This window comes from Nyctibius grandis, chromosome 2 (genome assembly GCF_013368605.1).
Source record: "Nyctibius grandis isolate bNycGra1 chromosome 2, bNycGra1.pri, whole genome shotgun sequence".
Classification (NCBI taxonomy): domain Eukaryota; kingdom Metazoa; phylum Chordata; class Aves; order Nyctibiiformes; family Nyctibiidae; genus Nyctibius; species Nyctibius grandis.
This window is the reverse complement of record NC_090659.1, coordinates 17,786,423-17,801,168: the sequence shown is the minus strand read 5'-3', so window position 1 is coordinate 17,801,168 and position 14,746 is coordinate 17,786,423.

Below are 14,746 nucleotides of genomic sequence, written 5' to 3'. Positions count from 1 at the left end.
ATGCTACTATTTTCTTTCTGAAACTAGTCTGTAGATAGATGTGTTATAGACTGTCAAAACAAAAACTGGTTTCAGTGAAGGCAGCAAAATTGTTCCAGAAGAAAAGTGATTTTTTCCATTTCTTCTGGGCTACTTTGTCCATTTATATTAATGGTCTGAAACAGATCAGAGTGTGCTATTAAGAAAGTAATAGAAAATGGAAAATAGCACTGAACGTTCCTAGAAATCTGAAATTGAGTTGCCTGTTTAAAGCTAAATCTTAGACCTACTGTAATATAATATTACTTTTTACTAATTATTGTGCTGTTAAGCTCTCAGCATTAGTTTAGCTTGCATTATGCTAGTATTGCCACATCTGCTAAGGACAAGTAACTTTGCTCTAAAGTTTTACACAGCTGATAAATCCAGGTCCAATTTAGCTTTCTTCAAATGCCATGATTTGGAGGGGGACCTTGAACAGAAGATGACCCTTAATTTCTCTAAGGTTTAGCACAAGGAAGTTGAGACCATATTTCCTGTCTGTTGTGCTTCCTGGAAGCAACTTGTTTGTGTTTGGCTATTTCTTGCATGTTCCCATAGTCCTCAGCTTCTTAAGCCCCCATCTCCCACTCCCTCTACCTTGCCAATGCTGGGCTCCCAGTTGAGTACCCTGCTCCTCCATGCACTGTAGCAGGAGTGTCATCTGCTGTTGACATCAGAGAAGGGGCAGCAGGATGGATGTGAAGAGGAACAGTGTTATGATTGACGGCCCTTTGTTTCCTTGATAAATTGGGTCTAGTGTCCCTGGCTGCAGAGCATGAGTGTGTCTCAAAGAGGAATAATTAGCAATAAACATGCTGCGTTGCTCTCTGCCCCCAGGGGGAAAGGTGCCCTCAGAGGGTGGACAGAAGCATTGTGATAGTGCCAGTACCCACAACTGTAAAACTGTGTTATGTCCCACAGTCAATCTTTGATGTAGCCCAGTAAGACTGAAGGTAGTCTACAGTTAGCAAAAACAGACAGTAAAGAGAAGTGATAGCAGTAATAGAATTTGGTCTGCTTCTGTGAAATAATACTGGCATAGGTGGCGTAGATTTTTCCAGGTAAAACTCTAGAAAACATGGTTTGGATCTCAGGAGTGAGGAACCCTGCAATACTTTCAGGCTCATGTGAGATTTTATTGACATATTCTGAGAGCACATTTTAAATTTTGTGCTGAGCCCCTCGTTGCATGAAGACCTTTTTGACATCTGCGCTATGAAAACTGCTTATGTTCCTGTGATAGCAGGTAACAAGGTAAACTGTCCATGCAGGGTAAAGGTTCCTTAAATGTGAATTTTATTATTGTATTTCTTACGAGCTGGCAATTCTAATACGTTGAACTCTGGAATAAGTTTTCTTCCCTGGCGTTGACTAACAGAGTACTTTCCAGTTAATATTATGTGTTGGTTAAATTTACCCAAATTCCAGTTCTGAAAAGCGTTCAAAGAGGGCGCTGGTAGTATGTGATGTGGCAGGCTGGCCCCGGCAGCGGGAGGATGGTCACCAGGTGGCACTGACAGACCGCGCAAAACCCACCTCGTCCTGCGTCTGTCCAACGGTGGGATGCGGGGCTTAAAACCCGCTGCGACTTGGTTTAACCACAGTTACCTTTCCTCTGTAACACATTTAATGTTTGTAATGCAACAAACCGTATTTATCCTCGCTATCAGCATTTGCACCATAAAATATTCCCACAAATCTTGTCTACTCGCTTAACAGCTATGTTGAACACTTCAGCTTTCAGTATGGTATATAGATTAACAAGTCAAAGTTATGCCTGCTTTTTTATGTCTTCCCAGCTAGCAAACAATGGAGTGGAAAAACAATTATAGTGGAAGTGTGTTTCAGAGGCATCCAGCTCGCCCAACCACCTTCCTCTCATCCTTGAAAAAAAAAACCCAAAACCCCAAATCTCCCAAGCTGGGGAGGAATGCTACACCTCTGGCTTGTTTTGAGAAATACATTCTGGAAACGAAAAGTTAAGGAAGCCAGCTTTTTCCCCAGTTGCCACATAATCCTTCATCATTCACAGTCTTTCTTAATACAAATCACATCACCTCAGCTTGGTGCTTTGTTGGTTTTTTTTTTGTCCTGCAGTGAAAATAAATTGTTGGATATACACAGACAATTTTATGTACTGTTTTGCTAATGTTAGTAAAGATTTTGAAAGGAGTATAGTCCCAATGTACATTCTACTGTGGCAGAGTTTTCTAAGTTTTCTCACAGTGCATTGGTGGCTTAAGGAATATCTTTATGAAAAAAATAGACTTTGGTGGAATTAAATGTGCATTAACACGTACCTGTAAATTTGTACTAAGGCTTTTCATCAATGATTTGTACAACTAACCCCAGTGACTACAGTTTGTAGTAGTTAATATTTCCAGATTATTTCACTGTTAAGTTTGGGAAGAGATTTTCCTAGGCAGTAAAAGTATTATCATCTGTATACTACAGTCTCTCAGGTACAATTTTTGAACCAGTAGAACTAGAGAGTGGTTGGAAGGGTCACCAAGCCTTCTGCTGCTTCACCTTTGGGTTCCTGCCATGACAGGACAGTGGGGCCGGCAGCAGCATGATGCTTGCTTCTGCCAGTCTGGGCACTGGGCTGGGGCAGCAGCTTGTCTCTCCAGTTGCAGTGTCGGGCACACACCTACCCATGTCCCAGTCTTTTTTTTCTACCACTGAGGATATTTCCAGCCAGGTGTTGGCACTGGCTGCAAATCTAATCAGCCCATGGTGGTACCACGGTACACCTATCCAGCGGTTTCAGGTACTGTTGTCTTATTCACTGTTGACGCACAGCCTGTGCCAAGGCTTATCATGCCCCATTTTTCTCTGCATTGTCCAGTTTGCCATGACTCACCATGCTCAACCCTGTTGCCATCATGATCCCCTCATGACCAAGGCAAGGCTATGATGCTCCCATGTCACCAGGTCAATGAAACAGAGTAGGTTTGAAGTAGTAAGTCACATCACATCTGAGGTTAGAAAACAGTTTCTAACATTGAAGTACTTCAGGTACATCAATAATATCTATTTTTTGGAGGTATTATTTTTTTTAAAAAAAATGTTCTTTTTCTGTGCTGATGTATGGACTATGACTTATGATGTATGTGGAAAAGAGGGGAAGAGTGTTTGTATAGATGTACTTTTTGCAGGGGAACCTTTACTGCAAGAGAGAAAGACTGAAGATTATCTTACCCATTCATACCAGAATGTCATCTAGTCTGAAAAGGAGGAGTAAGCAAGAGGGTGGCACTGAAAAAAATAAATCTTAATATGAATGCAAAACTTAAATCATAGCTAATGTTATTCCTTTTCTTCTCCTTTTCCTTGCTTTCTTCAAGTTTTTGAGAAGGCAACATATAGTGTTTTTCATGAACATATCACTTGGCTCTTCAGCTCCACTCTTGAATTCTTTCTCACAACATACTTGCATTCTTGGCCCATGCTCATGATATTAATCCTCAACAGTCATAAAGATCTCATTCAACAGGTGTGGTATGAACTTGGGACTTTATTTATTAATTTTTTAATTCTGATACATGGAAAATGCTACATGTTAAGATTTATTGATATGGTTTTGATAGTCAGGAGAGTAAAGAGAATGTACTCCTGGCTGTTTCATAACACAGTTCAGATAGGATATGACATTTTTTCATCATGGCCATATGCAGGCAGTGGCATTGAATCCCCGATTGCTAACTTAAGTTTAATAGTTGTTGAGATTAATGTGGACACTATTTGCTTATATTTTTCAAGACTGGAATAACTATTAGGGTTTTTGCTTTCACATGTTCAGTGTGCTATATTTTGTTTTTATGAAGAAATGTAATCAAATGTTTGTGTGTCTAGTAAACCTATTTGTTGCTGGGAAATACATAATTTACTGGCAGACAGGAGACAGACATTTGTCTGGTTTCATGGTTGCATTATCATAATCTCTGAATGTATTTGAGATGGTCAAGCTTAAATTTGGATCAGGGATTGAAACACCCTAAGCAGTTTCATCATGTCCTTAGGAAGACAACACCATGTCTTGTGACATTATATCCTCACATACTGGTGAGAGGATGTGGCTTGCTCTGAGTAATTTGGGAGAGAAGAGAATCTCATTTCCAAGACAACTGGGAAGAAGAGTTACTCATTCAGAGCAGGGAAGACTACTTCAGTTTCTATCTCCTCAGGGTTTTTCCAGCAGAACACCTCCTGATCTATTGAATCTAGGCATGGTTTATGAAACACACAAGCATCATGAATGAAGTAACATAAAAACTGAGGTTAGCTCCATTTATGACTCAACAGTTCAACCTAGAATTTCAAAATGCTCAGCATAAGATACTGTGAGACTTACCTAGTCTTGTAGAAACACTGCTAGAGCAGAACGCTCATTGTGCGTCCCCTCTAGTGGGTGCTTATAGATCATGAGCTGAAAACATGGTAACACCAGCACATTTTCTTCCTTTGTGCAGACCAGAGGTACCTTTGGTGGTACAGACTTCCTTGGGCTACATCTGACCCCTGAAGTGGATTAGAGGGCAAACAGAGGTCATGCGATCCAGGGGCAGACATTCTGAGCAACTGATTTCACAGTATTTGTTAGAAATTTTGAAAATTACAAATGATAAAACAGAAAACATTCCTGTTAAGTCAAAAATCCTTAGCTGTAAACATTTGCCTTCAGAAGGTCACTGTTAAATTTGGTTTCCATGTGAACATTTTCTCTCAATGTATCAAAACAGTCCTTACTTCATTTCTTTGTGTCTTTTTTTCCTCTCCTTGGTTCCCTCACTCCTTCCTCTGAACAACTCCTTCTAACTGAACCACCATCATTCTGACTTATTTATGATTTCTCCTCTGACCCAAAGCCCTTGCGCTTCTTATTCCTTTTGCTTTCCAGTACTCGTATTCCAGTCCTCCTTGCCTTTGCTCCTTCTCTCCTCCTGCCATCCTTTGCTTGTATTAAAGGCCCACTGAGACATGTTGTGGATTCAGGCTGTCTTGAGTGTGCCATTCTTTTTCCTTCATTTAGCTCTGTATTGATGGTTACTAATGATTATGAAAGTCAGAGTAATTAATTACAGTAATTACTCTGTATTAATACAGAGTAAGTATTAATAAAGAGCACGCGGTAGGAAAAAAAATAAACAACTTCCACTTAACCCTCTAAAAAACTTTTACCTTTTGCTGTGCTGGGAATTAAGTGATACTTTGTGAAAAAATGGCTTTATTTTAATTAAAAAATTTTTTCAAAAATTACTTCTGATTCCAGACAGTTTTTCATGTAGATAAATTAACTACATTATTCTGTGCTTTTTTTCCCCCCCTTAAGTTATACATAATAGAAAATGAATAGCAAAGTTTCGGATTAGGAGAGCATGACTGTGTGACTTCTGGGACCTAGAGCACAGGCCAGTGCTGGGTAAGGATCCACAAAGGTTTAGGTTGCAGCCACCTGATCCAGTACATTGAAATGCTCAGTTAGGCCCTTTACAGGTGCCTTGAGATTCTCTTGGTCATGAGAGGTGCAAAGCATGTTTGACTGAGATGAAATCAGTGTCTGTGACTTGGGGAGAGAAGAAGGAAAAACTGTGACATAGGCATAATTACGTCATTCCACAGTAAGATAGGGTTTGACAATATTTGGCCAGATGACTTGTTCTTAGCAGTGATTCTCAGAAATGAGCGCTTATGAGTGCAGTCTTCTTCCATAATGTATCTGACAGTTGTGCAGTTCCAGTCAAGGAGTTAGGAGTGTTGGGAAGAAATTCTAGTTGAATTGATGCTTGCTGAGAGCACACACATTTCTGCTGCCCAGTGGGTGAATGTAATTCTTCCAACAGGCCCATCAGAGCAATGTGGGTATACATACATTGCACCAATGACGACACACCTTATTTATGAAGCGCCACTTCCACATCCCTGTACAGTTTTCTTCTCACTGTATGTCTTATGCCATGGAAATATCTTTAGAAAATGAAAGTAAAACACTGCTGTGCTTTACAGGTTAACAACTACATTTGCAGAAAATATGGAAGTGGGTGCAAGCAGGTTCTGTATGATCTATATAATTCTGTATAGTTTGTATATGTTGGGATGAGTGTTCAAGAAAGCTGTGGTTCTGACTATCAGCCTGGTCTCCTTCCTGGAGACTGCAGTGTAGCTGCAGAACTGTCTTCTACTTTGCCCATGCATTGGGACTGTGTAATACCTGATGCCACCTTCCAAGATAAACTCTACATGGGGGTTTGTGGGGTAATGAATGCGCTCACTGAATTCAACATCTAGCTGTATGTGACGTTGTCTTATTTTTGTGCTTCATAACTGTGTAACTTCAACTGTTAAATCAAAATCTTAGGGGAATCATTGTATATGAACACATTTAAAGCCAATTTGAGGTTGTGAGATCTATACTCAGCAAAGCTTCCGTTAAGCTAATAGTCCATGGTACTGCCAGGGATAAAAATTTGAACTGAGATGCCAAATAATTAATTTTAATTTAGATAATATTATAAAACAAGGGAAGACTGTAAGGCTGCCATGTAGATGTAAAAGGGTCAAGAATTAAAATATACAGCTTTACACATTTTTGGGGTGTCAGGGAAAGAAATTGGTTTTCTTTTTGCTTAAAGTGAGATATAAATCTATGGAGGTGATAATTCAGTCATTTAAAAAATAAGGGCTTACCATATGAAACTTTAATTTACAATGTGCTTCAGGGAAGCCAAATAATTTAAGTTTTTCAGCAGTAAGTGAAACAGGAGGAAATAACTGTTTGCTTGTGAAACGGTTCTAGAGGCTTTTCTTCTGTAAAGATGACAAATAAGCATGTTGTTTGCGGAAACAAGCAACAGTTTCCAGGACAGTTACCAATGTGGAGAAACAAAAAAAGGGCTTGCTAAAATTTCCTGGGATATGCACAGCACCTTATTTAGGCAAATGCCGGTTAGTCAATCATGCCTTGACTGAATAAAGTATGAACAAAAGTGTGCATCCCTCACCTGAGGTAAGGAAAAAGGTATATACACCAGACAAGATTTATTCAGTTCTGGCTTCTACTTTTAATTAGCACATAACTATTTTTTTCCGCAGTGGGATGTACATATTTTTTTCATGAGTCACTGGAGGATTCACCTTTTTGAAAACACTGTATCTGCATCAAAGCTTAAAGACCATTATACAAGTTTCAGAAGCCTGAATTTTGAAACTTTTTAAGATGTGTAATAAAAATTTTGTGTCTTTACTCAAAGATGCACAAAAAAGTTTAAAGTATTACCATCAGCGAATCAACATCTATTTAGAATTTATCCTGTTTACTGAGTTTTTCAGTCCTAACTAGAATGAAGAGTTTGCTACAGAATACAACAGAGCCATTGCAAATGTGTTTAAAAAAACAAAATTTGAAAGCACTATGTGATATGGTAACGGTGTAATGCTTTGAATATTTCCTCTTTCAGGTGAAATATCATACTGCTATATTCAGAATAAGGAAGTAAAAAATTTTACATGGCAAATTAATGACAACTTTTTATGACTTGGCACTGGTCATAAGCATTCATTTGCTCTTTGGAGTCATGCAAGAAGGTTTCTCAGTCATTCTCAGGCTGAGAAAAATCTTGTTGTGAGGTAAAGTTTTTGTGTGAGTTTAAAGAATTGATTCATGAAGCCAGTGAAACTTGTGATTTAAAAAAAATAATGAGTTTCTGAAATAGTCCTCAGCTCTTATCAGAACCACATCCTAAAGAAGAGGACAAAGTGTATTTGTAGAAGCTAAAACATTTGTTTTTGAGGCACCCAGCATCATCATTTCCACATTACAAAGTCCTAGTCTTCATTCCCAGGTGTTCCAACCTACATTTGGATAAGAAATCCCAGCTGTTGCAGTGGCTGAGGAGGTAGGCCTAACTTGTGTTGTCAGCTCTCTCAGCTGGTTTATAGCTCTTTCTGATTTGAGTGCATTTGTTTTCAGGCTCAGAAAGATATTACACAGTCAGATGAAGAACTAAGACTGTTGTGGGTATAGCCAAACCATGCATGCTGTAGTGTTATGTCTCTTCTGAACTCTGTTTTTCACTAGCTGTAAATTTGTGCAAACCCTTCATCAAACAGGTTGTTGGCAGCTCTGGAGAAAAGAGAAATTTTTTACTACTTCTGAAGCTTTCTTAGTGACCTAAAATTCATAAAATTTAAGTTAAGTATTTTACCAAAATGACATCTGAGCATTTTCTGAGACATTGTATTTGAAACTAAGATATATGGGTATTTTAAAATGAACAGCTGTTTCAAATAATATAAAAGGATTTAAACTTGAAGATTTAATGGATGCAAATTGGTGAAACACATCAATTAAAAGTTTTGGTTTCATTTCATGTTATTTATTTCTTGTCTGGAACAGATTTGACAAAAAAGTTCCTGTCAGTTTGAAAGACCATTGTCCCATTTTGTCAGCAGCTTTTTGCTATGCCAAAGCAAGAAACTAGACTTTGTAATTCAGTTTCTTGAGGGAAGAGAAATCAGTGAAAAGAAGCCTGCATCTGTCTTGGTTGTAACCTCTTTTATTCAACTGCATTTTGCTTTCCTGCTATAGGGTAATCAAGCACCGTTTAGAGTGTTCCCGGTATCCTATACTTTAAGAAATCTCACCCAGACACTGTTGCCTCTTGATTTGGAGTGAATATAAGAGCAAACTTCTTGCAGTTGTTCTTCTACTGTATTGCTATAAAACCATGCACCAAGAAAATATGCTGAAGAAACACTGTCTTTGCTACAGTGAATTAAAATTCAAACTAGAAAAATTATCTTTACCTGTCATATTGTTATCCTTTGTTGCTTTTTTCTGGCTGCTTACATTGCTATCTCTCATATTCCTTTTATAATTAAGTATTTAACCTTGAAATAGTGATTTCTGTAGGTGCACAAATTACACCGTCTGATAATGACAATAAGCTTATGTTGCTTATATTACTCATTTCACACTCATGCGTCTTTACTGATAGACAAGTAATACTGCAGTTTCTATGTGTGGAAAAGTCTAAATGAGAAATTTTCTTTTGCAAAGCAAATTTAAAGTCTTTTAACAATGAAGGACCATATTTTCCTCTAGTGCTGCAGGAATTTTCTTACAATGCAACAGCCTGTGGATTGGGATCTGAAAACTTGTGAAAGGAAACATGTTGCGTTTAAGGCCAAAATACTTTTTCATGTTGCAAAATCTGCAGATAAGCCTAGATACAACTTGTGTGTGTATATATACATGTAAGTTAAATCCACTAATTGATGCCATAGAAAAGTATCAGATAATAAATTACAAAAAAACCCTGGTTAATCATCACAGTTCTTAAGTACAAATTATTAATTCCCATTTATAGGAAACTACTTACTAGAGCTACCGAAAGAACCACAATGTTCATTTTCATTCTCCATAAAAACTCAATAGGAATTCCCTGCCAGTTCCTTAAGAGAAGGCCAATCCCTTCCCAAATGGGATCACAAGAAAAATTCTTAAGAAAAGTTTGTTTTCAGATGTGTTCTTTCCCAGGGAATTATATTGGTTTAAATACAGGAAAGATGCCTTGGAAGTTTCCAAGTCTCTGCTAACACTGTGAGTCAGACGTCTGCAGGTGGTGTGCCAGATTTGACGTCAAACGATAATCCAATGGGGTTTTCCATTAGCTTTCATAATGGAGATTCAATGGGGTCTTACTGTGTAAAATAATCGGATTTTGTGTGAATCACCAAGATTAGCATTAAAAATATGATTTTGTTAACTGGTTTGTTAAAACACATATTTAAAGTTTCAAAATATTCACAAAAAAGGAAGATATTAAGCCTGAATATACAGCAATATTAATTCTGAAATGTTTCACAACTTAATAAAATGTTAGTGCAGCACTGACAAAGTCACTCTTATGGTTAGTCTGGACTAGTCTTTGTGGTGACGGCAAGCACCGATTACTCCTCTCATTAAAACTGAGTATGTCTGCTCTCCGAGACTAGGGCGTGCTGTTGCAAGTATGATAGTTATTGCTGGTTGGAAATTTACTGAGGAAGCAAGGAAGTGTTGCCTCACGGCTGGGTTTGGCAGTTCCTCCCTGCAGCTGGGGGCGTGGGGAGCTCTATGGCCTTGGCCATGGGTGGCCTGTTAACAAGTCTGCCCTAGGACCAGCCTCCTTGGGTGACCTCTGCAGCTGTTATATGAAACTTTTTTTTTTTGTCAGTTTTACTGAGTTGCTAAAAGATTCAGGGAGCTTCCAGCTCTTGAGGATTTTGGGGTTTGGTTTATTTGTTTTTTCTTTAGATTTTTGTCCTATTTGGGCTGAAACCAATTTCAAGAACTCTCATTTTCCCACAGGCTGGGAATCCAGCTTCTTTGCCTAGCCACAGTTGTTCTCTAACCTGTCTCCCACACTACCGTACATTCTTGAGCGGAGCTGTTGTCTTCAGCTGAAAGGGAAGTGAAGGTGTAGGTGCAAGAGTTTGGCTCTGGCACATTCCCCTTTTTGCCCATTCTTTGTTCATGCTTGCAAGGTTATTAAGTGCCATCCCAGAAGCCTGTGCCAGCTTACCCCTAACCCTTCTGCTCCGTGTCCTGACAGGGACTAGAATTTGGGGTTTCTGGTTACTAAGTTATGCAAGCAGTAAGCTTCTTGGGGAAAGCAGAAAGCACATGACTTCTGCACCTAAGTAAGACCTCCCCACAAGGGCTTTCTAGAGCATGAAGACAGACTTTGACCTATACTCAAGGAACAAGTCAAACAGTCTCTAGCTGGGAAATGGCCGCAGCAAGTCCAAGAGGTCTTCATCTGCCTGCCCATACTAGGCTAAGACTGGCCAGTGCAGATGAGACCAAGGAAAGAAAGTGTTGTGAGGAGCTGAGAGATAATGGTAGAGGAGCAGCTCAGGAAGAGTCAAGAATGCTGGAAGTCTGTAGTTAGGTGAAACAGTAAAAGCCGTAAGTCCATTATTCAAAGATCTTTTTAGGGCGGGCTTAGAAATTTGTCCAAAGAAGAAGAAATGCAGAAGAAGAGATCAAAATAGTAGCTGAATAATTGACAACTGCTACATTTAGCCCAGTCTTGTGGGAAACAGCAGAGCAATGGGAGTATGGATTTTTAAGTCATGGTTAATATAATGTTACCCATATAATGTGTGGCTTGATTTTCCATGAGAGGAGTAGATCCTTTCTCAGTTGGGAGACAGGGAAAAGTCATAGTTGCTGCCTTTGTCACAGTGTTCTGAAAAATCGTCTCAGACAGCTTCTATTAAATGCTGGTGTCTGGTTTACAGGGACAAATCTGAGGTAGATTGCAGTAACTGGCCTCTTAGCTCTACCCACCTATGGGTCTGTGCCATATCCAGACAGGAAAAGGAGTATTGCATATGTTACTAACAACTCCTTTTTTCCAGGTAAGGAAAAGTCACCCAACTTTTCCCTGCATTCTTGGCAGCTGGTAGGTGAGAATTTTTCATAGAAAGAAAGTGAAAATGGTCCTGGGGATTACTGGGTGGAGAAATTTCCTATGTCTGCCTTAGCAACTCACCAGCTCACTCCTTTCCCTGATAAGTGTCTCAATTATAAACAATATGAACAGATCCTTTGTCTCATAGCACCCACAGTTGCAAGCTAAACACAGAGGAGCAGAAAAGTGAGGTGAAGTCAGTGAGATTCTTCATGGCATGAATCATGTTCAATTTGGCTTGCTCCCAAAAGTACATATTAGCAGAGAAGTCTGTCACTTGAACGAGGTTAAATCATGCTGGAATGTGTGGTAGCAAGAGAAGCAGTATAGAAGCAGCACGTTGTACATAAAGTGTATTTTCATGTGGTTATGGTTTGTTTTGGTGTAAGTCAAATTGTCAATGATCTTATTAGGTAATCTGCTGGGGAACAGTGATACATGGAACTGCTCTCTCCTGCCATGCTCCCACTTGAGCAATGACCAAGTGAAAGATGGGCATGGTGAAAATTAATGGGACTGCTTACAGTTATGTTCCTAGAAAGGAACAGTGTGGGCACCAGCAGGCAGAACGGGTGCAGATCCAGTTTATGGGTGCATTAGTTGCCCAAAAGGAACATTAGATACAGACACTGATAACATCTACATTTAGGAAAATGAGGACAATTACACTAATCCAGGAGTACTGGTGTTCACCCAGCTCTTATTCCTGTGCACTGCGTGTGCCTGTGCATCTACTTCTCTCATTGCTCCACTATCAGCATGCGTGGATAGATAACAGCTTTCACATGACTAGAGGACCAAGACACTGGAGAAGACCATAGTACATCCCAGAAGAAAAATAGTTTCTGTCATAGGCTTTCTAAATTCACTGGATTGCCTGTTATAATTCAGACTTGGTTCCCCTGCAAAATGCAGGTTGACAGAACAGCTCTACTTCAGAGGGTTACATGAAGATAAATGCATTCAAGGTTTATGAGCCACACAGATGACATGGTATGGAAAGTCATGTAGTTGACAATGTTAAACTGAAAGCAAAAATTCTTAAAGAAAGTGGCCTTTTACACACACTCAAACATGCACACACACATACATTTGCATATACATACATATTTATATATAAGTTTAACATAAGGAGGACCAAAGAGACGAAAAGTAATAATTTGCTAGTAACAGGTATAATACTAAATGGACATCAAAATCCATAGATTTTGTCAGCTTTGTGCACTGAAAGATTTCAGAAGATAGTTCTGACATAATAAAATCTATGTCAGAAAGCACTAAACAAAATTGCATCAGTTATTCCCTTGGATCCTAAATGTATCAAGAAACTTAGCTTGCAGAATTATGTGTTTTATTACAGTTTTATGGTAAGTCATAATACTTAAGTAGAAAGATAGTGTCTGTGGAAACATCTGTAGTTACTGCCTCTTTTGTCATGTTTTGTACCCATTTTGTACCCATTATCATAGAATCATCGAATTATTTTTGTTGGAAAGGACAATTAAGATCATCGAGTCCAAGCGTTAACCTAACACTACCAAGTCCACCACTAACCCATGTACCTAAGCACCACATCTACATGTCTTTTAAATACCTCCAGGGATGGTGACTTCACTGCTTCCCTGGACAGCCTGTTCCAATGCTTGACAACCCTTTCCGTGAAGAAATTTTTCCTGATATCCAATCTAAACCTCCTCTGGTGCAACCTGAGACTGTTTCCTCTCGACCTATCACTTGTTACCTGGGAGAAGAGACTGACACCTGCCTCACTGCAACCTCCTTTCAGGTAGTTCTAGAAAGCAATAAGGTCTCCTCTCAGCCTCCTTTCCTCCAGGCTAAACAACTCCAGTTCCCTCAGCTGATCCTCATAAGACTTGTTCTCCAGACCCTTCACCAGCTTTGTTGCCCTTCTTTGGACTCACTCGGGCACCTCAATGTCTTTCTTGTAGTGAGAGGCCCAAAACTGAACACGGTATTCAAGATGCAGCCTCACCAGTGCCAAGTACAGGGGAACAATCACTTCCCTAGTCCTGCTGGCCACACTATTTCTGATACAGGATGCTGTTGGCCTTCTTGACTACCTTGCCACACTGCTGGCTCATATTCAACCGGCTGACGACCAACACCCCCAGGTCCTTTTCTACCAGGCAGCTTTCCAGCCACTGTTCCCCAAGCCTGTAGCGTTTCATGGGGTTGTTGTGTCCCAAGTGCTGTTCAACAAGGACTTAGCCTTTTTGAACTTCATACAGTTGGCCTTGGCCCATCAATCCAGCCTGTTGAGATCCCTCTGCAGAGCCTTCTTACCCTTAAGCAGATCAACACTCCTGCCCAACTCGTTGTCATCTGTGAACGTACTGAGGGTGCACTCGATCCCCTCGTACAGATCACTGATAAAGATATTAAAGAGAACTGGCCCCAATACTGAGCCCTGGGGAACACCACTTGTGACCGGCCACCACCGGATTTAACTCCATTCACCACAACACTTTGGGCCTGACGATCCAGCCAGTTTTTTACCCACCTAAGTGTATGCCTGTCCAAGCCATGAGCAGCCAATTTCTCCAGGAGAATACTGTTGGAAACCGTGTCAAAGGCTTTACTAAAGTCTAGGTACGCAACATCCACAACCTTTCCCTCATCCAGTAAGTAAGTCACCTTGTCATAGAAGGAGATCAGGTTAGTCAAGCAGGACCTGCCTTTCATAAACCCGTGCTGACTGGGCCCAATCACGTGGTTGTCCGGTACGTGCCACATGATGGCAATCAAGATGATCTGCTCAGACTGACAGGCTTGTAGTTCCCTGGATCTTCCTTCCGGTCCTTCTTGCAGATGGGTGTTACATTTGCTGACTTCCAGTCAACTGGGACTTCCCCAGTTAGCCAGGACTGCTGGTAAATGATGGGAAGTGTCTTGGTGAGCACTTCTGCCAGCACCCTCAGCACCCTTGGGTGGATCCCATCCGGCCCAATAGACATTTGTGTATCTAAGTGTCACAGAATCACAGAATCACAGAATCACAGAATGTTAGGGATTGGAAGGGACCTCGAAAGATCATCTAGTCCAATCCCCCTGCCGGGGCAGGATTGCCTAGACCATATCACACAGGAACGCGTCCAGGCGGGTTTTGAATGTCTCCAGAGAAGGAGACTCCACAACCTCTCTGGGCAGCCTGTTCCAGTGTTCAGTCACCCTTACAGTAAAGAAGTTTTTCCTCAAATTTAAGTGGAACCTCCTGTGCTCCAGCTTGCACCCATTGCCCCTTGTCC